We start from the raw sequence: 27,410 nt of genomic DNA on the forward strand, positions 1-27,410 counted from the left end.
TGTCCTTTAATTACTTGGACAGCCATAAGAACCTTAAGTGAAAGGGCAGAGGAGGATTCTCCCTCCTGCCAAACACTAGCATTGACCAAAGCACCGATACTCCACCCCTGCCCCCCTAACACGTTGTATTAGGACCCCAATAAGTTAAGGCCCGATGAGATGCATTGTTTCTCTTTCTCATCATAGAAAAAGAAGTTGGAATGATCTATCAGTCAACAAAATCATGCGTGTGTTGTGGGCATTGGAGTAGGTTTCTCCCCTCCAGCCTACAACACAACTTCAAAGGAGTTAGAGAGCTTCCACTTCTTAACTCCTTGAGGGGAAGGAAAAAGCCTCCCAAGAACCAGCTCTCTAGCCCCAGCCCACGCCCCACCTACCCTCCCTGATGCCTCACTGCCCCTCCCGCCTCAGCAGCCTTGGGTCTGTCAGGCTGGTGCCCCAGCCCCACCCAGCACCACCCCTTCCTTCCCCGACCCCCCACTGCCCCTCGGCCATGGGCCTGTCAGGCCAGCGCCCGAGTGCCAAGGGTGGAGGGAAAGAGTGTCCAGAGCTGCAGGGATTGGGCTGTCAGACATGCCAGTCTCACTACAGGAGCCGCCACCACCCACTCTGCACAAGGACCCGCTCCACCCAGCAGCCCCGCCCCAAACCACACCTGCCAGTCCCAAGGGTGGATGGCCCAGGAGAGCACAGCCTCCCAGGCCTCCTGGTGTAGGCACGCCCTCACCCACGTCCCTCTTCCCACTGCCCCAGAGAATGAGTGCAATGCGATGGGCAGCCGCTGTGGCCAATATGGCTGAGCAATGCAGGTGGGGCCGGAAGTGTGGGCAGAAGTGCATCATTCGCCATGTGGGTGTATGACGGGTCCCCTTGTGGAGGGCCAGCCACACTCTCGCTCCACCGTGGTCTGCGTCCTTCGCTCTGAACACTGCAGCAGTGACCCATTGGGGCAGCGGAACAGACGAGTTTGGGCAGCGCGACCCTGGGGTGGGTGCGTCAGCCGGCATTTTGCCTAGGCCCACAGGCATGGCCATCTTGTTTTACGGAGGACAGACGGGTGCGTGCCGCCATCTTGCAGTCCTGCGGGGTGTGGGGAGCAGCTCCCATGTGCTGCAGAGTGTCGCTGCAAGCCCTTACCCTTGTGGCGGTCATGCTGCGGGGCAGTGAGAAGTGGGGAAAAGCCTGGCAGCTCAACAACCTGAGGCCCGAGATGGTGATCGCTGCACTGCTGCGAACTGCTCCCACTGCCGGGCAATGAGGAGAAACTGCTATCGCCTTCCACAGGTAATTGGCCATTGCCGCCTGGTCAGCCCCTGTCGCGGTCCAGCCTGAGGCAGGTGGCACTCTGTGCTCGGGGCCTCGGGGCCAGTCCAGTGGGTGAGTCAGCGCCAGGCACTGTGTGGCCTTGGTCTGTGCCACCATCTCTGCTCCGGGCGCCTCAGGTCACTGCGGCCTCCCCATGGCCACCAGCGCCCACCTTATGGCCTCCACCACCCTCTCACTCCCACCCCGTGACCACCCTGCCCTTCACTGATTCGGGCTGAGGCCAACAATGTCGAGAAACAGGGCACTCTGGAAACGCTATTCCTTAGGGTTACTATCTTCTTGCACTTGCTGTGACTTTTCTGCTCTTTTGATGGCAGGGGGCCTGCCTTGATCTCTGTGATCAGGAATGTGGCTGAGCAAATGGAGCTTGATGCAAATTGAGCTCCATGATGGACGTGCCTCCCAGACGCTAGTTGCTAGAAGAGTCCTGGCAGTGGAGAGAAAGTTGGCTCTGCACTGAAGGTGAGTCCTGGAGAGGAATCTGACAGTGGACTCTGCACTCTGCATCTGACAGCATCCTCGGTGGAGGAGGGTGTGGCCCCTCCTCATTGGGAGGCTTACCCCAGGGACTCGGGGAAGGGGCTCCTCTCTTCACTTCTTCCTTGGGCTCCCATAGCATAGTGAGGCGTTTGCCTTTCCCCTGGCCTGGCTCCCTTCATGAAGGCTTCTGGAGTTCAGCCAGTTCAGCAAGTCCTTTCCTGCGGACTCCGCACTGGAGGTCCCAGAACAGTGCACTGAAGACATTCTACTTTGAAAACCTCCTGGCAGATCCTTTTGTTTTGCATTGCAGGTTCTTGATGAACTTTGAAAGACCTGAATGCCACTTGTCTGTAGTCTTATTGAAGGTTTACAGTGGTTTGTTCTAAGTTGGAAGTTGTTACAATCTATCCAAAGAGCTAGTAATATGAGCTTGTTTCAGAGGTCAGCCACCATGCTTTCTTGACAGAACCTTTAGAGCCTGTGTCCCAAAAGTTTTGTTACTGTTTTTGAGAATGAGGCAAAGCACTGCAGAGAAGGTTGCTCTTGGCATGTGTCATGGTTTAACGTGGTCTGGGGGCAAAGGATGTGGATGTCCTTTGGTAACTAGTCACAAAGCATTGAGGAGGGTTAGAAGGACATGTTGCTTGGAACTCCCTGAGGACCTAGTATCCACCTGGTCTGGTCCACAGAGGCCTCAGGGTGTTAGATGGCCTCAGGGGGAGCAGAAAGCCCTCAGGAGAGATGACCCCAACCTCCCACGTGCACAGTTTGGTCTAAATAGAGATTTTACCTTAATGAGGAGAAGAGATTATGAAGTGTCTTGGTCAGTACCTTGCAGGGCCTGGTTGCTCTGTACAGGGAGCCGCTTTCCTCCTGGTAGTGGGAGGACAGGAGGAACACAGATCTGCAGCTCTTGGGGCTGACCTCTTGGCAGTGGTCTCGCATCCTCAGCTGCTTGAGCAGAGCTAGGGCCAGGTGCACTGCTGGGTGCCTGGGAGGCTCTGCTGGCTGACACTTGGCCTGGCTTTGAAGTAGGAGGACCAACCCTCCGCATTTTAGCACCCAAAGTCCTGCATCCCAGGGACAGCAGGAGGGTTGGGCAGCCATGAGCTTCTAAGAACTATTTCTGAGGCTTCTTGAAGCCTTTCCTGTTGTCTTGATGCCATCCTGTGTTATCTGCCCGAGCGTCTGTGTCCCTACAGGGCACTTACCACAGCCTGGGAAGAGGTCCTCACCTTCCTTCCTTCTCTGCCCTACATACGGTCAGCTCCTTAAGGTAGACAGTGGTTGTTTCATCTTTCTATTCCAGCAATAACTTGCAAGCAGAAGGTGTTCCTTAAATCTTTACTAAAGGTTTAAATGGGCAAAGTGGCTACAGGTGTGGGTGTTCACAAAAACAATTGTTTTGTTTTTATAGTTGATTACTTTAGGGGGAGAATTTAATTCTTTCTAATTACTTTTTCATTTATTCTTGCAGGCTCCACATAAAGGGCTCAAAACGTGTGGTTCAGTGGTTAAAAGCTGTTCACGGGGATGACTGGACCTCACTAAGCATTCTTTCATCTGTAGTGAACATTTCACCAAAAAAAGCTCTTGGAAAGGCTGGAGGGTCAGTATTACATGCTCAAGCCACGGCCGTGCCTTCCATCTTCCACCTGACTGAGAAGGGGTGGCTGAAGGCCACGGCTGCCCCAGGAGAAAGGACACCAGGAAGGCCGCCGGGGACCTGAGGAACATGCGAGTGAAGCAGATGGGAAAGGAGCTGCAGGTTCATCGTTGTCCTTGAGGGAAAACCTGAGGGCCCAGCCGGGGTCGCGCAAGTTGAAACGAGCCACTCTGCAGGGTGAATCTGCACCCAGTGCCACCCAGGAAGCCGCCAGTCAGGATTGGGCGCAGAGTCTCTGGAAGGAACTCCAGGAGACAGTGTGGCCTCCACAGCGTCAGGCAGCCAGGGAGATGCAAACACATCTGCTGTAGATGCTGGCGATGAAACCCCCTCTTCCCTGCCAGGGCCTGCTAGCTAAAAGTGGCATTTCCGTGGGTGACTTTATCCCTCAGAATCTGGGATGTGCAGATTTATTGGCTGGCTTCCTTCTTACAGTTTCTTCTCAGAGCACACTCGAGAGAGGCCATCTGTCCCTTGAGAAGCTGTTGACCAAAAGAGGCTGAAGAGAGATGTGGAGCCCAGCTGCAGCGGGAGCAGCCTGAGGCCTGATGAGAGCTTGGCCCAGAACCCCCAAGTTCATCATTCACAATGATACCTCAGAAAGCCTCCCAGAGCCCCTCCACTCCAACAGACATCACCCCGAAGCCAGCCACAGAAGCTGTGCAGGGCGAGCACAGCAACACCGGCCCCACGTCCCTCAGAAAGGTCATCCTGTCAGCCCTGGGGGCCCAAGAACTCCTCGACTCACTGCACTCCTACTGCTTCTGCTCCCAGGGGGACAGGAGCACGAGTGCTGCCTGCGGGAGCAGGTGGAGACAGACTGAGAGCTGAAGAGGGGCAGCCGCCGACAGCCAGGTGCACACGCTGCAGGAGGAGCTGGACGAGCTGAAGGGAGGGGGCTCCCTGCCTTAGCAGCCTGCTGCCCCCCGCTGAGGTCAGTCCTGGTGCTCAGGGCTCTCCCACTGCCTGCTCATCATGAGGGGTTTCTTGCTCCGCAGCAGACGGCCCCTGAGCACTTCTGTGTGCAGCATGCCTGCTGCTGTCTTGGGAGAAGGCTCTGCTGGTAGCCGCCCCTCGCACACAGGGAGCCCAGGTTGCAGAGCTCACCCGGCTCGCTCTAGGGCACTCGAGAGGCAGCGGTAGCTGTTGAGGTTTAGCAGGTGGGGAAGGAGGCATTGCAGGTCAGCTGGGAAAGCCAGACCTACCCAATAAAAGGTGCCTGGATCCTTGCTTTTCCACTTGAACAGTAGAAAATCAGCTTCTGTTGCATCCCTCACACAAATGTAAATTCCAATGAGTTAGGATCTAAATGTGAAATAAAGTGGACATAGTAAACTATTAGAAAAGTTATAGGAGACTCTTAAAGTCATGGGGACGTTCTTTCCATTCATGTTTTAATGAATATCTTTGAACTGAAGTCATTTTGAACATTTTAATAATTTCTTTAAAATTTGAAACATCTTTTTGAGTAGAATACATTCTCTTTTGTAAAAACTAAAACAGTACAGAAATATATAAGCTAAGAAGTGGTAAAAACTCCTATTTCTCACCTACCTCCCAACTTTTATTCCTTGTCAGTAGTAAAATTTGGTGTGTAATCTCCTCCACTGTTCCCTGTGCTTTACATGCATATTTCTCCACCTGTACCAATAGGTTGGATATATTTTTGGTGTGTTCATTGGCTATGTTTCTGATTTTCCAGGTCTTTTACAATTTAGTACTTGTAAACATTGGTTTCTCGATATTCCTTACATATTGAGGGTACCATTTTTTCCCTGTTATACATCCATGGAAAACATTTCTCTACCATGTTCTTCATTTAATCTGGATCAGTGCTTGTCTTCTCAGATGTCAGTAACACTTCAGGTGGGAAACAGCTTTATGTGACAGGCTGTTCAGGACCTGCGGGACCCCTAGGGCAACAACCATTAGGACAGCACAAAACGAGAAACAAAACCCATCCTGCATGTTTCCAGATGCATCCTGGGGGAAGGACAGCTCCAGTTGAGGACTATTGATGTCCCGGTCAGAGATATCCACTATGTTCTCCTATCACGTTAAAGCTGTTTCTGTAGTTTGTCGTACCTGATGGTACAGTTTGGTGCCTTTGTCTGTTCCTCTTGGTCAGACTGCACAAGGTTTCTCACTGTTACAGGTCTTTCGGGAGAGCCAGCCTTTGACTCTATTGCTCAGGTCTACGTTGTTGTTCCCACCTCGTGAATCCTCACTTCATTCTGCTGTTGTTGGTTTTATTGCAGTGTTGTTCTGGCTCCTGGAGGGAAGTGCTCAGCTTCTTCGTGTACAGTTGATATTCCCTGATACCTGCAGTGGAGGCTGTGTCCCTTCTTCTGTCCCTTATTCCCCATGCCATGGATTTGCCTCATGCTGCTCTCATTGCTGTTCATTTCTAAAGAGTTTGTCCTGTCTGTCTAGATCCCCTCTTTAACCTGAGATATTTAGAAGGGTGTGGACAGATTTTCAAGTGGATAAGTTTGGGTAGGGGAGCCAATATTTTGTGATTATTTTTTACTTTTATTGCTTTAAGTTCCAGTAATATGGTCACTTATAGATTTTTGCTTTTTGGACTCTTTAGAGATTTCATTGTGGCTTAGCACACAGTCCATTGTGGTGACTGTTTCATTGTGGTTTGAGGAGAATATATCCTCTCCACTAGTTGCTTATGTTGTTGTCCCTCAGGCTGAGGCTAGATCTAGCTTTTTTGTGTTCATCATCAGATCTGTTTCCTAACTTACTGTATCACTTGACCTGTGGATTTCTAAGAGAGGTAAGGTAGGTTTCCCTGTGATTCTGGAGCTGCCTGTGTCTTCTTGTTTGTCCAGTTTTGCTTTATGTTTCAAGACCATATTGTGAGGTGCATAAGTGTTCGTGACAGTTATCAACTCAGAAAACCCCTTTTTGTCCCATTTAAAGTCTTATTTCTTTGTCTCCTTATTTTCAACCACATTATATCCCTTTATTTTATAACTATATTTTAACTCAACTTGAGAGCCTTCATCTTTTTGTAGAGCAATTTGATCCATTTACAATTGTGATTATTGATAAATTGGAAGTTGAGTCTACCATTTAATTTAATTTTTAATTTGTTATGCTTTCTCATGATTTTTCTGTTCTTCTAGTGGGTGTCTTTCAGCTTTTAGGAACAATCATTTCTGCCTCTCTTTCTGTAAATGCTTAGAGTTAATCAGTGCCTGTGTTCTACACTCCCAGCTCATCACCTTCCACTCCCTGGCTTGAGACTGTCTGATATTTGTTCTGTGTTCTTATTTTCCCCATCAAGCAGCCATGATTAGATGTATGTATACATTTTATTGGTTACTTTGTTCACCACTATTCATTGTATCCTAAATTTTTCCTCCTTTTTGGAAATATTTGATGCTATTTTGGAACTCACATGACAGTAAAATTTGGAGAGGAATCAAGTCTGAGATACTCCTTAGGTGCTGACACTGGGGAGCTAGCACCTAACCTCTTAAGTTGCATTGGTGTGTCAGCAGAGTCGGGATGAGGTCAGAGATGTTTAAAACCATGGAATTGAATAAGGTTTCCTGGAGACACTGTAGCTGTAGAAGGGACCAGGGCCCAGCCTAGGAGCAGGCAGTGTTTGCAGAGGTGCAGCTGAAGAGGGTCCAGGAAAGGGGACTGAAACGGTGGAGCATGGAGTCGTAGGAGCCACGAGGGGAAAAGGGCATTGCAGAAAGGAGGGGTGCTCAGCTGGGTTGGGTACAGCTCTAATCAGAATGGAGAAAAGATGGCTGGACTTGGCCACGTGGGATGACTGGTGACCTCAGTCTCCTTGAGAGGATGAGAATGAAGCTGGGTCTAGAGTGGTGGAAGGGGTCCATGGGAGGGAAGTAGGGATGAGGCACTTTACTTAAAGAGGTTTAGCCATGAAAGGGAGTTGGGAAAGTGGACAGTAGCCCAAAGGGAACATGGGTCCAAGGGAGAGTTTTGTATATAAGGTGGAGATGAGCTAGCAGGTGCTGCAGGTAGGACCAGATGGAGAAGAGGAGCCTGAGGGCCCAGGAGGAGCGTGCTGGGCCCTGAGGAGGTGCAGAGCTGGGCTCTGCATCCTGGGGAGGCGCAGAGAGCAAGAGGACAGATGTGCTGGTGGAAAGGCCGCCCTGTGCCTCTGCTCCTGTAATCCTGGAGCGTGAGGTGGGCAATGGCTGGGAAAGGAGGGGCGATGCAGAAGGTGTTAGGTGAGAAGCAGGGGGAGGAGGAGGAGGGAGAGAGGTCACCCTGGCTTGGTCTCCATGGCCAACACGGAGCTCCCCATTGGGATCCCCGGGCACCAGCTGCTGTCTCTCTTTGATGTCTTCCTCAAATTTTGGCTCTCTTGATGGTTCCCAGGGATATTATGAATTTATTCGTCAATGAAGGAATCTTTGGGTCATTTTTTAGGGATTTATGTCAAAGGGGCTCTACCTGTGTTGATTCAGTCCATCATCTTTACCTAGTCCCTTTGTTTTTGGACAGATTCCATACAACAGAGGAGCCGTGCCAGTGGCCTGCAGCTTCCAGGGTTTGGGAGGTTTGCCCTCCAGAAAGCCGGTGCTGATTGGCATTCTCACAGGACGTGGTGCTCTGTCCCTGAGCCTGCTCTAACTGTGGGTGTCACGACGTTGTAAATCCTGGGGCAGTCCTCTCCGGGCCCATCATTGGCTTCTCTGTGACCAGTGAGGGTGAGCACTTTTCTGTGATCATTATCTGTCACTTCCCTGACTGTGCTGTCACCTGTCTTGCTCACTGAGCTCCGAACCTTCCTGGTGGAACCAGGACGTTCACTCTCTATCCAGTGTGATTGCACTTTCCCTCAGTGTGCCCCTTGAGTACTTGCTACAAAAATATCTGTTTTCTTCACATTCTTTGATTCCTTGTACATATAATCTAGATTTAATCTGGACCTTTAAAAATGTTTTATTGTGGAAAACCTTGAACATACACAAATTAAACAGAAATCTGTGATAGCCCCCCATGTTTCTATTACCCAGCTTCAACGTTTATCAATATTGTGATATTCTTGTTTCCTCCATATTTCTACCCACTCCCTACCTTCCATTGATTAATTTTTAATTAATAGATTGTTTTTCAGGAAAGTTTTAGATGGGCAGAGAAATTCAGCAGATAGTGCGGAACATTTCTCCCTCCTCCCCCGCAGTTTCCCCTACTGTTAACATCTTGCATGACCACCTGTGTTAGTGCGGTTCATTCCTTACAAGTGAGGAGCTGATGCTGCTACAGTGTTCGTAACCAAGTCCGTAGTTTACATTAAGGTTCACTGTCTTGCTGTCACGTACTTGGATTTTGACAAATGCATAATCTCATGTATCCACCATGATGGTATTCTAAGAGTTGGATTGCCCTAAAATCCCTGTGCTCTGCCTCTTCATCCCTTGCCTTCCAACTCCTGGCAACACTGATCTTTATACTGTTTCTATGGTTTTGCCTTGTCTACAATGACGTGTAATTGGAATATATGAAAACTATAGAACAGAGTATATAGCCTTTTCCTGTTAGGTTCTTTCACTTAGCAATATGTATTTCAGAGTCCACTATGTCTTTTTGTGGCTTGATAGCTAATTTCTGTGTTTTTTCCTTTTTGTGTATTGAGTTAAAATATACATAACAAAAAGTGTGACATCTTAACCATTTTTAAGTGTATACTTCAGTGGCGTTAAATACATTTATGCTGTTGTACAGTCATCACCACCATTCATCCCCATAACTCTTGTAAATCTGAAACTCTATACCTATTAAAAAATAACTCTCCCTTCTCCCGTCCCCCAGTCCTTGGCAGCCACCATTCCACTTTCCGTCTCTATGATTTTGACTACTCTCAGTTCCTCATGTTAGTGGAATCATACAGTATTTATCTTTTTGTGACTGGCTTGTTTCTGTTAGCATAATGTCCCCAACGTTAATCCATGTGTAGCATATTGCAGAATTTGCTTCCTTTGTAACGCTGAATAATATTCTGTTGTATGGATATACTGCATTTTGTGTATCCATTCATGCGTCAATGGACACTGGGGTTGCTTCCACGTTTTAGCTATTGTGAATAATACTGCTATGAACATGGGTGTACAAATATCTCTTCAAGGCTCTGCTTTCAGATCTTTTGGGTGTATATCCAGAAGTGAAATTGCTGGATCACGTGACAATTCTATGTTCAATTTTTTGAGGAACATTCATACTGTTTTCCATAGCGGCTGCACCATTTTACATTCCTATCAACAGCGTACACGGGTTCCCATTCCACCTCATCCTGGCCAACACTTGTTTTCTGTCTTTCCCGTAGCACTCATCGTAGTGGGTGGTGTCTCATTGTGGTTTTGATTTGCATTTCCCTAATGATTAGTGGTGTTGAGCGTCTTTTCATGTGCTTATATGCCATTCATAAGTCTTTGGAGAACTGTCTCTTCAAGTCCTTTGCCCATATTTGAATCGGCTTGTTTTTTAGTTGTTTAGTTTTAGGACTTCTCTGTATATTCCGGATATCAGTCTCTTGTCAGAAATATGATTTGCAAATATTTTCTCCCACTCTGTGGGTTGCCTTTTTAGTCTATGGACAGGGCCTCTTGATGTACTAACTTATAAAATTTTCATGGAGTCCTATTTGTCCATTGTTTTTCTTTCGTTACCTGTGCCTTTGGTGTCATATCCAAGAAATCATTGCCAAGTCCGATGTCATCAAGATTTTGTCCTATGTTTTCTTCTAAGAGTTTTCTTATTTTAGGTCTTACATTTATGTCCTTGAGTTAATTTTTGCATATGGTATTGGATGATGGCCCAAGTTCGTTCTTTTGCATGCAGATATCCAGTTTTCCCAGCACCATTTTTGGAAAAGAAACCTTTCTCCATTGCATGGTCTTGGCACCCTTGTCAATAATCACTTGACCATATATGTGAGGGTTTATTTCTGGGCTCGCTATTCTATGCCATTGGTCTCTACGTCTGTCTTTATGCCAATACCATACTGTTGATTACTGTGGCTTTGTAGTAAGTTTTTCCTCCAGTTTTGTTCTTCTTTTCCAGGATTGTTTTGGCTATTCTGAGTCACTTGAGATTCCATGTGAATTTTAGGACGGGTTTTTCTATTTCTGCAAAAAAATCATTAGGATATGGATAGGGATTACATTGAATCTGTAGACTGCTTTGGGTAATATCGACACTTTAACAATAATAAACCTTCCAATCCATGAATATGGGTATGTGTCCATTTATGAATGTCTTCTTTAATTTCTTTCTGAAATGTTTTGTAGTTTTTATGGTGCAAGCCTTTCACCTCCTTGGTTAATTCCTAAGCATGTTATTCTTTCTGATATAAATGAATTGTTTCTGTAATTTCCTTTTCAGAGAGCTCCTGGTTTGTGTATAGAAATTCAACTGATTTTTGTGTATAGACTTTGTATCCTGCTACTTTCCTGAATTCATCTGTTAGATCAAACGGCATTTTTTATGGAGTCTTTCGGATTTTCTACATCTCAGATGATATCATCTTCAAACAAAGACCATTTTACTTCTTTGTGTCTAATTTGGATTCCTTTTATTCATTTATTTTTATTGCCTCATGGTTCTGGCTTGAACTTTCAGCTGTGTTGAATAGAAGTGGTGAAAGTGGGCATCCTTGCCTTGTTCCTGATCTTAATGCTTTCAGGAAAAGCTTTCAGTCTTCCATCACTGAGTATTATGTTTGCTGTGTGTTTTTCCTCCTATTCTTTGTTTGTTGAGTGTTTTATCATGAAAGGGTGTTGAATTTTGTCAAATGGTTTTTCTGCATCAATTGAGATGATTCTGTTTATTCTCCCTCATTTTCTTGATGTTGCCTATTACATCGATCGATTTTTGTATGTTGAACTATCCTTGTATATCAGGAATAAATTTCACTTGGTGATAGTGTATAATTCTTTTAATACGCTGTTGAACTCAGTTTGCTAGTATTTTCTTGAGGATTTTTGCATCTATGTTCATCAGGGGTAATGGTCTGTAATTTTATTTTCTTTTAGTGTCCTTGTCTAGTGTTGGTATCAGGGTAATGCTGGCATCATAAAATGTGTTTGGAAGTGTTCCCTCTTTTTCAATATTTGACAGAGTGTAAGAAGTCTTGTTTTTAAAACTTCTTTATATGTTTTATAGAATTCACAAGTGCAGTCATATGGTCCTGGGTTTTACTTTGTTGAGAGGTTTTTTTTTTGGATTTCTTGAAATATTAGTGACATATAATGTATGGAAGTTTTAGGTGTTCAAGATGATGATTTGTGAAAGGATTACCACAATACGGTGAGTTAACACCTCCATTCCCTCACATAATTAACTTGTTTTTTCTAACGATCACTTTTAAGATCTACTCTCTTAACAAATTTCAAGTCTATAATATATTATTGTTAATTATGGTCACCATGCTGTACATTAGATCCCCAGAACTTATTCATTTTACAGCTAGAAATTTGTGCACTTTGACTCACATCTCTCCCTTTCCCCCACCCCCAAGGTCCTGGCAAACCCCATTCTAGTCTCTATTCCTTTGAGTTAGGCTTTTTTAGATTTCATATATGAGTGAGAATATATAGTATTTGTCTTTGTCTGTCTGACTTATATCACTTAGCGTAATGCCTCAAGTTCCATCTGTGTTGTTACAAAATGCAAGATTTCATTCTCTTGCATGGCTAAATAATGTTCCATTATATATTTCATGTATATATACATATGTCTGACATTTTCTTTATCTATTTATCCATTGATGGACACATGGATTGTGTCCATGTCCTCAGTTTGTGAATAATGCTGAAATGAACATGGGGGTGCAGATATCTCTTCAGAATAGTGACTTCAATTCCTTTGGCTATACAACCAGAAGTGGAATTGCTCATTTATATAGTATTTCTATTTTTATGTTTTTGAGAAAATTCCATATTTTGCCATAGCGACTATAGTAATTTACATTCATCCCAACAGTGTACAGGATTCTCTTTTCTACCCAGCCTCGCCTTAATTTGTTGTGTGTTGTCTCTTTCAGAATAACCATTCTAGCAGGTGTGAGGTGATATCTCATTGTAGTTTTGATTTCATTTCCCTGATGATGAATGATTACGAGCATCTTCTCATGTACATGTTGACCATTTTTTTTTTTAAAGATTTTATTTATTTATTTTTCCCCCAAAGCCCCAGCAGATAGTTGTCTGTCATAGCTGCACATCCTTCTATGTTGACCATTTTTATGTCTTCTTTGGAAAAGCATCTATTCAGGTCCTTTGACCATTTTCATATTGTTTTGTTGGTTTATTGGTGTTGAGTTGTAAGAGTTTCTTATATATTGTGGATGTGAACTCCTTTAGTTTGTCGATTGTTTATCTGCTGTGCAGAAGCTTTTTAGATTGATGTCATCCCACTTGTTAAATTTTACATTTGTTGCTTGTACTTTTGATGTTATATCCAAAAAAATCGTTGTCAAGACCAGTTTCATGGGGCTATTTTTTCTATATTTTCTTCTAGTTGTTTTATATTTGGTGTCTTACATTTAAGTCTTTAATTCAATTTGGGATCTTTTTTAGAGTGGTGTAAAATAGGGGTCCAATTTCAGTTTTCTGTATGTGGTTATCCAGTTTTCCCAACCCCATTTATTGTAGAAACTATCCGTTCCCCATGGAGTTTTCTTGACTGACTTGTCAACTGTTAGCAAAGTGTATGTGTGTGGTTTTATTTCTGGGCCATTGATTCTGTTCTATTGGTCTATGTGTCTCTTTTTATAGCTGTATCATACCGTTTTTATTACTATAGATTTGTAATAAAGTTTGAAATCAGGAATTGTGATGCCTTCAGCTTTTTCTTTCTCAGGGTTGCTTTGGTTATTGGAGGTCTTTTGTGGATCCATATGAATATTAGGATTGTTTGTCCTATTTCTGTGAAAAATGTCATGGGAATTTTAATAGGAATTGCATTGAATCTTGAGATGACATTGGGTAGCATGGACATTTTAACAATATTAATTCTTCTGATCCATGAACATAAGATATCTTTTCATTTCTTTGTGTCTTTGATTTCTTTCATCAATGTCTTATAGTTGTCAGTGTCCAGATCTTTCACCTTCTTGGTTAAATTTATTTATGAGTATTTTACTGTTTTTGATGCTATTGTAAATATGATTTTTTTCTTTATATCTTTTTTAGATAGTTCATTGTTAGTGTACAGAAAGGCAATAGATTTCTATATGTTGATTTTGTCTCCTGCAGCTTGCGTGAATTTGTTTATTAGTCCTAACAGTTTGGGGGGGAGTCCTTAGGTATTTCTCTATATAAAATCATATCGTCTGCAAACAGAGACCACTTTGTTTCTTCATTTCCAATTTGGATGCATTTTATTTCTTTTTCTTGCCAAATGTCTCTGGTTAAGACTTGCAGCAGTATGTTGAAGAGTGGTGTTGAGACTGGGCACCCGTGTCTTGTTCTTTGTCTTAGCAAGAAAGCTTTCAACCTTTCATTGTTCAATATGATGTTAGCTGTGCGTTTTGTCATGTAAACATTTTATTATATTCAGGTATGTTCATTATGTAACCCTTTATTGAGGGTTTTCATCATGAAGGGGTGTTGAATTTTGTCAAACTGCTTGTTCTGCATTGATTGAGATTATTTTATGATTTTTATCTTTCATTCTATCAATGCAGTGTTTCACATTCATTGATTTGCATCATGTTGAACTTGATCATGTTGTTTGATCCTTTTTTTTGAGTTTAGGTAGTTTTGTTATAATGTGTCCTGGAGAAGAAAGTTTTAATTTGAAATTTTAGGTTGATAGATCGGCTTCAGGACCTTGGATGTCTAAATCTCTCCCCAGATTTGAGAAGGTGTCAGCTGCTATTTTTTTTAAGTCAAATTTCTTTTCCTTTCTCCCTGTTTTCTCCTCTGGCACTTTAATAATGCTTATCTATTTCTTTTCATGGTATTCCATAATTCACACTGCCTTTCCCTATTCCAATCCATTCCTTTTTTTCTTTTTGCTTCTTTGACTGGATGATTTCAAATGACATATCTTCTAGTTCACTAATTATTTCCTGTACATGGTTGAATCTGATTTCGAAGCTCTCTATTGAATTCTTCAGTGCAGTCATTGTGTTCTTCAACTCTAGGATTTCTGTTTGTTTTTCCTTAATGATTTCTGTTTCTATGATGAACTTCTCACTTGTTCATGCACTGTTTCCTTATTTCATTTAGTAGTCTATCTGTGTTTCCTTAGAGTTTTATGAGTTTCTCAAAGAGGATTGTTCTGAAATCTTTTTCACATAGTTCCTATATCTCCATTGCTTGGTCGGTCATTTAAGTTTTATTCTTTTTCTTTGGTGGTGTCATGGGTCTTTGATTATTCATGATCCTTGTGGCCTTCCATTGGTGTCTGCAAATTTGAGGAAGTAGGCACCTCTTCCACTCTTTACAGACTGGCTTTAGCAAACCAAAGCCTTCACAGTCAGCCCATCTAGGGGTCCTGGGAAGGCCATCTGGTGGTGTCCAGGGGCAGGCTTGCTGCTGGAGTCCTTGGGCAGCCTGGTACAGGAGTGAGTGGAAAGATTGGGTCTATGGTATTGTGTCTGGCCCTGGGCACAGCTGGGACCCTGAGTTCATGAGTAGCCCCACTGGAGCCTGGTTTGGCAGGTCCTCATTGAAAGCCTCCAGCCACAGGAGTCATCCAGGGCCATGGGAGTTCACCAGTGTTGGGATGAGCTGAGAGCCTTGGTTCACGGGAGCCTGCCAGGAGCCTGATGCCATGAGAGACAGCTTGTGCTGGGGTAGGCCAGAAGTCTGGATTCCTGAGAGCCTGCTGGGATCCTGGGGCCACAAGAGCTGCCTGAGGCTGCAGGAGCCAGCAGGCATTGGGTCAAGATGGAAGCCTGGGTTCATGGGAACCTGCCGGTGCCTGGTGCAATGGGAGCTTTCTGTGGCCACCTGAGTCAGCAAGCACCTGGGTGAGCTGAGGACCTGGTTTTGTGGGATCCTGACAGGAGTATGGTTCCATGAGAGCTGTCTATGGCTGCTGGAACTGGCAGGTGGTGTAGTGAGCCAGGGGCCTGAGTTCCCAGCAGCCCCCGGGGAGCCTGGTGCCACGGAATCTACCTGGGGTTGCTGGAGCCAGCAAGTGCTGGAGTGACCTTGGGTCCTGGGTTTGTGGGAGCCCACTGGGTGCCCTGGTACAGAAGCTGCCTGTGGCTGTGGGTGCTGCCTGTGGCTGCCTGGAGTAGGCAGGAACTTGGGTGAGCCAGAGTCTGGATTCACCAGAGACCACCAGGAGCCTGGTGCCAATGACACCACTTGGGGTCACAGGAGCCACCTTGGGCTGCTGAAGATAGCAGCCTGTAGGCTGAGATGGGGGCCTGGGTTCCCAGGAGCTGGTGGGAGCCTAGTGTCAAGGATGGTGCTTGGGGCCACCAGAGCTGGCATGCTCCAGGGTGAGCCAAGGGCCTGGATTTGCAGAAGCCAACAGGGAGCCAGCTAGGTCCACAGGAGTCAGCCTGGGGCTGGGGCAGGCTGGCTCAGGGGTCTATGGAGAAGTCAGGCAGAGTGGAGAAGTCTCTTCCTGTTGGGAGGTATTTGATTACTGATTCAGTCTGATTATTTTTTACGGGTCTGTTCAAGAATTCTATTTCTTCATGATTTAGCTTTCATAAGTTGTTTCTAGGAATTTATCTATTTTGTCTAGGTTATCCAATTTATGTGTGTACACTAGTTCAGAATAGTCTCTTCTGATCTTTTTCTTTCTGAAGCCTCAGTTGTACTGCCTCTTCTTTAATTTCTGATTTAGTTTATTTGAGTCATCTCTCTTTTATTCTAAATATTTTATCTAAGGTTTTATCAATTTTATTGTTTCAAAAAATCAACTTTTACTTTTTTTTTTAAATTTTATTTATTTATTTATTTTTTCCCCCAAAGCCCCAGTTGTATAGAGCATATAGTTGTATGTCATAGCTGCACATCCTTCTAGTTGCTGTATGTGGGACGCGGCCTCAGCATGGCCGGAAAAGCGGTGCGTCGGTGCGCGCCCAGGATCGAACCCGGGCTGCCAGCAGCGGAGCGCGCACACTTAACCGCGAAGCCATGGGGCCGGCCCTCAACTTTTACTTTTATTGATCTTTCATACTCTCATTTTTTTCCACTCTCCTCTTGGTGACTTCCATCCTTCTGCTCACTTTGGGTTTCATTTTTTCTTTTTCTAATGTTGTGTGTTGTAAGTCAGGTTGTTTCTTTGACATCTTTCTTCTCTTATAATGTACAAGTTTATCACTATAAACTTTCCTCTTAGTACTACTTTGGTGCATCCTATAAGTTTTGGTGTGTTTATTGTTTCTTTTTGTATGTCTTGAGCTATTTTCTAATTTCCTTTTTGATTTCTTCTTTGATATACTTTTAAGTTTAAGAGTTTTTTGTTGAACTTCCACGTATTATGAATGTTTCTGTTTTCCTTCTGTTATTGACTTCTGGTTTCATGCCATTGTGTTTGGAAAAGATACTTGGTATTATTTCAGTTTTCTTAATCTTTCTTGTTAAGAGTTGTTTTGTGACCTAACACGTGATCTATTCTTTAAAATAGTCCATGTGCTCTTGAGAAGGGTGTGCATTTTGTTGCTGTCCAGTAAAATATTCTGTGTATGTCTCATAGGTCCATTTAGTATTTAATGTTTTCATGTCTGCTATTTCCTGATTTTCTGTCTGGATATTCCATCCATTGTTAAAAGTGAGGTATTGAAGTCTCCTACTATTTGCAACTTATATAACTGAGAAGACCCTAATATTGAGAATATTATAAAGATCTCTTAGAATTCAATTACAGAAGACAAGTCAATGAAAAGGGGTAACCAACTGGGATAGACACATGTCCAGAAAATACATAGATGGCCAATAAGTACAAGATAGATGTTCAGTATCATTAATAATTAGGAAAATGCAAATTCAAAGCACAATGTGATACTATTTCATGCTCAAAATGAAGGTTATATTCAACATAATGGAAAATGACAAGTGTTGGTAAAGATGTGGAGAAAGGGAAACCTACATACATTACTGGTAGGAAAGTAAAATGATGCAGCCACTGGAGAAAACAGCTTGGCATTTTTAAAAATCTTAAAGCTAGAATAACCATTGACCTGGAGAGTCCCATGGTATATGTCCAAAAGAGCAAACTTGCCCATGGACATTCAAAGCGGTATTGTTCACAATGATCGAAAAGTGGAACAAACCCAAATTTCTATCCAGTTATGACTGCATAAACAAAATGTGGCCTATTCATATTATAGGATATTATAGAGCCACGAAAAGGAAAAAGGTACTGCTACATGCTCAGCCATGGATGAACCTTGAAACATGTGTGCTCATTGAAGCCATCCACAAAGGCCACAGATAGCATGAAGCCATTTGAATGAACTGCCCAGAATAGGCAAATCCATAGGGGGAGAAAACAGATGAGTTGTTTCCATGGGCTTGGGTTAGGAGAAAATAGAGTGTGAATGAGTATGGGTTTATTTGAGGGTGTTGAAAATGTTCTGGAATTAGTTAGTGGTGATAGCCACACGACTTACTCGTTGTACTAAAAGCCACTGAACTGTATACTTTAAAATGCTTACAACGGAGTATTCTACGTTAAGCAGATTTTCTCCCATAAAAATTTTGAATTTTTTAAATTAATTAGAGTATTGGTTAATTTTAAGTTGGTTGGGGTATTTAATAAGGGTAATTAATAGAGTTATTAGGGGTAGGGCAGGTTGTAGCCAAGAGAGTAAACATCTAATGAAGGCTACAGTAACAAATCCTATGATTATACAAGCAACAGTCTAAAATCAAGTCCATTGCCATTGTTCCCAACTTGGAGAGACCAGCCATGAAAATAGGTCAGTGATCTCGGGGGACTTGGGTATCTGTTCAAAGATTTGGGTAATATTATGCAATATTTTAACCTCTTGGGCCATCTGGTGGAGGTAGGTTTGAACTTGTGTGTTGACATACATTAAGCAAGTGGTTCTAGGAAAGGCACAAAGCCTTCCTTCCTTGGCCGGTATAGACAGTCTAGGGCCAGGCCATTTTCTAAAACCATTTAGGCAAGAGACTCATGAGACTGTTGTACAAGGGCTAGGATAGGTTCCTATGGAGTGTTAAGGTTGTCGATACTTCTTGGTTGCCTCAGTTACCTGATTTTGTGTGGGTAGGGCCAATGCACCTGTGCCCAGTCCAGTCAGTCAGTCCTAGTAGAACTGAACACCCAGTGCTATAGGACTGACAGTGTCTATATGGGTTGGTTGTAGCCAGTCAGGGCAGGAAACTCAGAGGACCTGCGACCTGAGAGAAGCAGGTTGAAAGAGAGACAATGATGCATTGCAGAATATAGTCTGGAGCAAGCTGCTCAGAGGGCTGGGGAAGAGAGAAGCTCACTGGGTGAGAGCCTTGTGATATCAGCCCACAGTAAAACCCAAAAGTGGATGCTCCTGGTGTAAAATATTCATTAGGAGTCTTGGAGGTAAAATCAGTAATTTGCACCTATTCACTGGTTACCTGTGCTATATGATTTCAAGGGGTATGGTTAAAGTGTTTGTGGGCCAAGAGCTGTTTGGGCCTGGGCACAAAATCCCCAAGGTGGCCTCGAAGGCTACCCCAAAATGACCCCTCAAGGAGCAGTTGGGGCAGAAAGTGGGGAGAGCATTTTGAAGGAAGTCTGAGGCAAAGATGGTGTTGTTCGATGGAGTTGGCTACAATTGAGTCTCTCCGCAGGGTTAGCCCTTCAGCTGGGGTACAATAGGTGATTGGAGGCCAAGTGACAGACCTTGCGACTCCTGATTCCCAGTGTATGCGCAGCCCTCTCAGCCCATTGGACATAAATGGTGGTGGTGTTTCTGAAGCATCTTGCTGGCAGTGTGGAAGCTATATGGGACGTGTGGTGGGAGATGTCATGATAGTGTCGGGAGGAGCTGTGTGTGAGATTACGGTGTTGAAAGGGAAGGACTGGAAGCAGGTGCAGTGGGTGTGTGACCAACAATGGTCAGTGAAGGGACAGCCAGGGTGTAACTGGGGAAATCAGAGACCAGCAGAAGTCACGTGTTTAAACAAGACACCAGGCCCAAATGGAGCCGCTTAGGCTATGCCCCACATCAACAAGCCGAGACTTAATTAGACTTTTGGCCCTCCCAGGAATGGAATCTTAAACCAGTCAATGGGGAATCGCCTGATGAGCAGCAGGTAGCTCATCTTCCTGATAGAGCCTTGCCATCCCCTAAAGGAAGGTAACTTTGCAGTAACTAACCATCTTTTTTGTCTAGTGTAACTTCCTTGTTCCTGCTCCCTTCTGCCTATAAAAGTCTTTCATTTTGTACAGCTTCTTGGAGCTCCTTTCTCTCTGCTAGACTGGATGCTGCCTGAATCATGAACTGTTGTATAAAGCCAACAAGAAGTTTAAAATTTACTCACTTTTATTTTGTTTTGTACCAGTTTGGTGGCAGCAGTGGGATCCAAAGGAGACATCTGATGGCTTAGGGGATGAGAAACACAGGCATTGGTACCTGCAAAACCTTTGAGTTCTCCATCCTTTTTGCTGTTTCTGAAGGCCGTGGGTAAGTTCCTCTCGGATCTGAGATCCACTGTCTTTGCGTTGAGCTCCCGATCTAACTGGCTTTCCAGTCCAAGGTCAATGGGTCAGTCTCAGTTGACAAGATGCTCTATCAGAGCATCAGTATTAGCCCTTGGCTAGTCTGCTGTGCCAGACAAAGACTTAGCAGGTCAGCTTGAGCTGGCAGATGATTCTACCAGGATCCTGAGTCCCTGGCCCTTGCTTAGTCAACAGTCCCTATTTGTTGGGGTCTGCTGTTTGAGTCTGCAGTCTCCATGTGTTAGGGTCTGCTGGTTCAGTCTGTAGTTTTTGGTAATGGAGAGGAGTGGAAGAAATGTGTGCTCCATGCACACCCAGTCTTTGAAAACTTCCCACGTGCATTTTACATACATTTTGCCCTCTGTTGACTTTAGATGGGTTCTAAGGAAATGGTGAAGGCACAGTGAAGAGGAATTGTGGATATCTGCATGACTATCTTGAGGAGTGCCGCCCCCTCAACCTGAACAGCCACCCACTACTGGAAATGAAAGACATCCCATCAACATGGATTGGAAGACTCCTTATTGTGACGATGTCAGCATTATCCAAAGAGATCAACAAATCCAGTGCAGTCCTTATCAAAATCCCAAGGATGTTTTGTGCTGAAATAGAAAAAAACCCATCCTAAAATTCTTATGGTATCTCAAGTAAGCCCAGATACCAAAAATAATCTTGAAAGGAGATACTAAGTTAGAGGACTGATTCTTCCTTGTTGAAAACTTACTGCAAATGTACAGTACCAAAACAGCATTGAAATGGCATAAAGACAGCCATATTGACAAATGGAAACAGAATTGAGAGCCCAGAAATTAACCCTCACCCATGTGATCAAATGATGTTTGACAAGGGTGCCAAGATTATTCAATGAGGAAAAGTCTTCTTGACAAGTTGTCTTGGAAAAAGTGGATATCTACATGCAAAAGAATCAACTTGGACCCTTACCTAACACCACATACAAAGCTTAATTCCCAGTAAATCAAAGACCTAAATGTAAGAGCTAAAACTATAATACCCTTAGAAGAAAACAGCAGGGCGACAGGATACAAAGGTTAAATCCTTCTCCCCGATGGGCTGTTGAAAAGGGCTTTTTAATGGCAAAAGAGTGGATGCGGGAAGGTTGGGGGCAGTCCTAGGCATTTTGCACAAGACGATTTTCATATTCTGTAATACATCCTACATTCAAAAGGCAGTGTCCTTAACATGATCGGCAGGGGAGTTCTTGGTCTCCCAGGTCATCCTCCAGTCACTTGTGCAGCCACAGTTTGAGTCTTGCCAGCCGTCTTGTGGTCTCACTGGCTCAAACCAGTTGAAACTTGCTCAAGGAGAAAAAACGGAGTTTCTGAAAAGCAACTCATGGCCCAAGACTAGATCCTTAGTAAATATCATATGGAACGTGCCTTAAGAAAGTAGTCTCCAAGGGACTGTTGATAAAAATCTGGTTGGGGCCCTATTTGATTTTGGGCTTGGTTTTGGCCCTGGCTATGGTATCTGTGCAGGGATGTATGGATATGCAAAATGTGGAATATACATACAATATCATATTATTCATCCTTAACAAAGGAAGGAAATTCTAAGATATGGCACACCATGGGTGAACCTTCAGGATATTACTCTAAATGAAATAAGCCAGTCACAAAAATACAAACTTGTGTGATTTCCCTTCTATGTGGTTCCTGAAATCGCCAGATTCAGAGAGACAGAAAGTAGAATGGTGTTTGCCAGGATCTGGGAGGAGAAGGAATGGGGGGTTATTCATGCATGGGTATAGAGTTTCAGTTTTGCAAGATGAGAAGAGTTCTGAAGATGGATCATGGTGATGATTGCACAGCAATATTAATGTATTCAATACACTTAAAGCATACTTAATGTATCTATGGGGCCTGATAACTTGTCCTGGCTGAGCACATGCTTGTGCTGTTACACATCTTACCCCTCACTGTACAGTTGGGAAACTGGCCCAGGAAGAGGCAGGTACTGGCCCAAACCACAGGAGGTAGTTAGAGTCCCGAAGACTAGACAGAGCTCCAGCTTCCTTGGCCAAGGCTCTGCCCCTTCCCTCAGGTTTCCTTTGGTAATGAGAGGTATTAAGATCCTAGGGGGTTGCTGCCCAACCCTGTCCATATGGGGTCATATTCCTCTCCTCATCATCGCATGTTCACAGGCACACCCACTCACACTGATTTCTCATGTGGGGGCCATGGAGGTGCAGTCAAGAAAGAGCCGACACCGGGGAAGTGATAAGAGGCAGGAGGGAGAGAGGTTGGAGGCAGCTCTCTCACGGGGCCATAGCATCCGTTCTCCTAGATATATGCCCAGGGGCCCAGAGATGGGCAGAGGAATCCCTATGGTTCCTAAGTTTCTACCTGTTCCAGACCCATCTCTGGCCTAGCTTGGAGAGCACAGGACTGGAGTCCTGCAGTCCACCTCTGTGGGCACCCAGAACTGTGATGAGCACATCCTCCTCTTGTGTAGACATGGGAACAGAAGAGAAGATCTCAGTGAGGGTACTCCTGCACAAAGTGGAGTGCATCCAGCTGGTGATTCCAAGGGTTCCAATCACTCGCAACGTGTCTGTTGGACTAGGTTCTCTGTTGATGACCTACTGTGCTCTGAAACGCTGAGAAAATGCTTTCCACCCACTTGAGATCATTTAGAACTAAGGAGGCTTGGGGGCTTGGGCGGATGAGAAGTTGGGATAAGGAAGAAGATGCCAGATCACTAAACACCAAGTCTAGAGACGAGAGAGAAGACCAGTCCTTGTTCTCATCTGGAGGTCCAGAGGTCCTCATCTGGCGGCAGGGTGATTGTCCTGGTTGAGGTTGGATGCCTCAGGAATGAAGAAGACACCTGGTGGGGGAAAGCAAGATGGGGGAAAAGGTAGGCTCCCAAGATTCCTCCCACTCCCTCGAAGGTGACAGGTCCTGCTCTTTTACCCCTAGGAGTCTGGGGAGCCTCTGTCTTGAGGACACCTGAAGAAGGGTTCTTTTCTGTTTGATGGCATTTTGGCGAGGGCTGCAGTGCTAGTGCTTGCCACCAGGGTACAAGCAGCCACTTGTGTTAGTGGTGGTCAGTCAGTTTTTGTTATTATTTTTTTTCAGTTGTATTGAGATATACTTGATATACAGCACTCTGCAAGTTAACATAGCTGTGTGGTATATTTGAAAGTTGCTAAGAGAGTAGATCCTAAAACTTCTCGTCACCAGGAAAAAACCTTTTATTTTTCTTTGGTGATTGACGTTAAGTAAACTTATTTTGGTAACAATTACATGGTTATTACATAACATATATTACATATTACATACATATTACCTAATATATATATATACATTGAGTCCTGCTGCTGTAAACCTGGAATTTACATGGTGTCCACTGAACTTTACTTGACTCCTGGAGCAGCGAAGAGTCAAGCAGAGGTCTTTCTGCCTGTCCCCCTGCCTCAGAAACAACTTGTACCTCCTATTACTAGTGTTCATCTCCACAATCAAAGTTGGTCAGAAGCAGGGGGAGGGGTGCAAGATCTTCCCATGTACTCATTCAGCAGCTGTGCACTGAGCACTCATCCTGTGCCAGGTGCCCTGGTGGGCCAAAGTGCAGGATGAAAATGACCAAGTTGTCCCTGCCTGCCAGGAGCTCACAGACTAGAGGGGAAATGGACAAAAGCAAAGACATGAGCAAGAAAAGAGCAAGTGCTGTAGAGAAACACAGCAGGAGGCTGTGAGGGAGGGCTGGGCGTCACTGGGTAGGAGCGTCTGAAAGGCCTCACTGGGGTGACATTTGCTGGGACCAGAATGACAAGAGGGAGCCAGACCTGCACGACTCTGGCAGCAGTGTGTCAGGGAGATGGCACCACTGGTCCTGAGTCTCACAGGCAGAAGTGAGTTTGGCCAGAGGAGGTTAGAAATGTGGCCAGTGTGGCTGGAGGGAGGCTGGGAGGAGAGAACAGGAGCTGGGGTGGAAGGTAGGGCCAGGGCCTGGTAGGCTGTGTCAGTTACTTTTCCCTCTCTGACTTCATTGCCCCTAACCTTGCATTTCAAAACAACAAATGTTTACTATCTCACAATTTGTGTGGATCAGCAATCTGGCACATTTTAGCTGGGTGCCTCTGCCTCAGTGAGTTTAACAGGTTGGTGCTGTGGTCTCAACTGAGGCTCAACTAGGGGAGGACTCGCCCCCAAGTTCACTCTCAGCCTTCAGGGTTCAGTTTTGACTGAGAGCCTGAGTTTCTTTCTGTCTGTTGGCCTGGGCACCCCCGTGCTTCTCTCTTGTATAGGCCTCCACATTGGGCAGCCCCAAACACTGGTATTTGATTCCTCAGTTACAAGGAATCGACAGAGTGTGTGTGTGAGAGAGAGATGGAACATGAAAGAGGGAGTAAGAGGAAGTGAGAGACTTTGTTGGTTAAAATATAGACAAGACATCCCATCACTTTGGCTGTTATTATGTTCAGAAGCCAGTTACTAACTACTTAGTGGTTCCACGCGGATGGCTATACCATGGGTGGGGCTTACTGGGTACCACTGTGGAGGCTGCCCACCTCATAGGCCAAGATGAGGCACTTGGGTCTCATTCTCCACAAAACAGTAAACAATTGAATGGTTTTATGCCGCAGGATGGCAGTATCTAAATTTCCATTAGCTTCAACCCCCTCATGATGCTAACCTGAAAATGAGGCCAAGTTGGAAGTGACTGTTCCAATATCATATTGCTAGAACCCAGGCCTGTTATGAGTGGTGTTCTGTGCTACATATCACACCTTCTTATTATTCTTCCACTCTAAGTTTAGGTACATGTGACACTAGCCCACAAGGGTAATAGATATTATGTCATATACACTGGGTAACGTCCCTAGGAAGTAGATTCTAGCTTGGTCCTCATGGTGCAGGTTTGGAGACTGGGGAGGACCTGAGTGGCACAAGGACTTTCCCAGGATGCAGAACTGGTAAGAAAAAGAAGGTCTGCATTCATCTTTATCTCCTCAAAGCTAGGACCCGACTTAGGTTTCCAGGGAGCTGTGGCTATGGCTGTGTATGCTCCTTGTGTACAGTTCAGGAGATGATATGGGGGAGGAGGCTGAGCGGCCCGGGCCCAGGGGCAGCTCTGGACAAGTCTGATTGAGGGAAGGGGCCCAGGTAAAGGAATCTTGAAAAATGATCTACTTCCTTGGTCATAGACCCCGACAGATCTTAGAACTCTGGTAACCAGGCACCCACAGGCCCCCATCCAGCTCACTTGATTGGAGACAGTCAACAGGCAAAAATATTTTGTTGTTGTATCCCAACTTTTGGAGAATCCGGACTCAAAAAAGCCCAGAAAGAGAATCTTTTTGGGGTTGCCGACGTTGGCTCAGCCCTCATCTCCGATGCCTCTGGGCGTCTGGCAGGAGACAGTGCCGGCCAGGACACAATTGTGATCCCACCTGAGCATCCCCATACCCTTTGCCCCTCATAGTGTGTGTGTGTCTGTGTGTCTTTGAAGAGGGGGAAGGCAGGGCATGAGGGGTAGGTCATTCCTGGGCAGGAGCTGGTGGTTAGGTGTCGGAAGCCTGGTGGGTCTGTCATGTTCATACCCCAGGTCATGGCTGGCAGCATGAGAATGTGAGCTCCTCCACTCATATGTTACCAAGCCGTGGAGGTTTGATCTCCTTCCCTTCCTGACCACAGTTCTTTGCAGGGATGTCCCTCTGTGCCTGAACAGAGGAGCAGACTTTCTCTTGGGGGTTGACCCCAGTGGCAGTGTGCAGCCAGCCCCTGATTCCTTGTGGCCCAGCTCCCGGGCAGTCTTTGCAAAACTCCACTCAGGAGGTCGTCGAGGAGATGCCCAATGGTTTCAACGCCACCAACTCACTAGACAAGGGGCAGGGGCATGAGGCCACGAACACCATCTAGTGCTGCTCTGAGGTGAGAGCAGGAGCAGAGGGTCTCCACGCTCAGGACCTTGAGATGATGGGGTTGGACCAGAACTTGGGTGGGACCAGACTGGGGCTGTCCCTTTTTCAAGCTAAAGGGGATGTACATGCAGGTCACCTTGCCTGATTCGGAGTTGAGCTGCCATGACCCTCTTACCCTTGCCCAGTGTGAGCTTCTTTTGAGGCCACTGAGGCAGAGCCAGAGTGTAAAGGGGACCACAGCCTGGGTACCCCTGGAAGGGAAGTGGGATCATTTCTGTGTTTAGAAGGACACATGGAAAGTTAGCTATATGGATGAACCTTTCTCTTTATCCAGCTCCAGCGCCAGCTGCAGAGCTCCAGCCAGCAGCAGAAGCAGAGCAGTGGGCAGTGGTGGAGGTAGAGCTGGCTCCAGCTCTGTTGACATCACCCCTTCTAGCATTGGAGCCAGCGTCCCCTCCATCAGAAGTATTGGACCTGGAGCAAGGGCCAACATCGGCTCCAGCAGGAGTGGGAGCTGCTGAGCTGGGGTCACCTGGACCATCATTTCTAGTGGGAAGTCCATCTCCACCTGTGCTTGTTAAGCAGCGTGAGAAGAAGCCTAACCTCTTGGCCTTCCCTCTTAAGCTGGTGATGGAGCAGTTGACCTTGATGGATGCTGTGAGCAGCTGGGCTCTCAGGGTGAGGTGGAGCAGGCCTTCCCTCTGCCATTATTGCCCTAGACCTGATCCAGACTCCTATGATCTGGACCCAAATCCCGGCTCCACTCCTTACCAACCGTACGACCTGGGCAACGTTCTGAACCCCTAAGACATTGCTGTCCACCTGCAGACCGTAGAGGTGGACATTAAGAGGACCTGTTGCAAGGAATGGCTGTGCCAACGCCATGAGGTAGAAGAGATGGAAAGCTGGGCAAGGCCTGGTCTATCAGTAAGGAGGGGAACGCACTGTGTGTAGCCAGATCCCTGGTGGCCCAACCGTCTGCTCAGGAGGCTCAAGAGCCTCAGGACTTATGAGACACCTGACGTGTACTTCACTACACGGGAGACAGACAAGGATCGTGGTTGTAGCTGCCATGGGGCAATGTGCATCAGAATGGGGAGTGGGACCAGAGGGGTTATCAGGGTGGTGGAAGATGCCCCCTTGGGATGAGCCGAGTTGAGCCACTGTCTGGAGCTTGGAGTTATCCAGGACAGGGTGGGTGCAAATGACCCTCTCCCTTCCCTGCCATTATTGGGTCCTGGGTCATCCTGTGTTGGGTGTCCTTGGTGGACAGGGGAGAAAATCTAGGGATTCTCACAAGGCTCAGGCCACATCCTGAGCTTCCTGAGCTCCAGCTCTAAACTGTGACCCCTGTGTGGGACTTTGGGGGCTGTGGACACAGAACTGGCATGTGGCAGGGCTGGGTGACACTCCCCCTGT

At 45.6% G+C, this 27,410-nt stretch overlaps 1 long non-coding RNA gene across 1 annotated transcript; it reads left to right on the plus strand.

The window, feature by feature from the left end:
* The first annotated feature begins 1,725 nt into the window (after nt 1-1,725).
* On the plus strand, nt 1,726-26,602 carry LOC131418759 (uncharacterized). The gene is made up of 3 exons (XR_009223030.1): nt 1,726-1,788; nt 3,284-4,406; nt 26,332-26,602. It is a non-coding gene; the product is annotated as an uncharacterized LOC131418759 (long non-coding RNA).
* Nucleotides 26,603-27,410: the final 808 nt, after the last annotated feature.

Source organism: Diceros bicornis, chromosome 19, assembly GCF_020826845.1.
Source record: "Diceros bicornis minor isolate mBicDic1 chromosome 19, mDicBic1.mat.cur, whole genome shotgun sequence".
In the NCBI taxonomy this organism is placed as follows: Eukaryota; Metazoa; Chordata; class Mammalia; order Perissodactyla; family Rhinocerotidae; genus Diceros; species Diceros bicornis.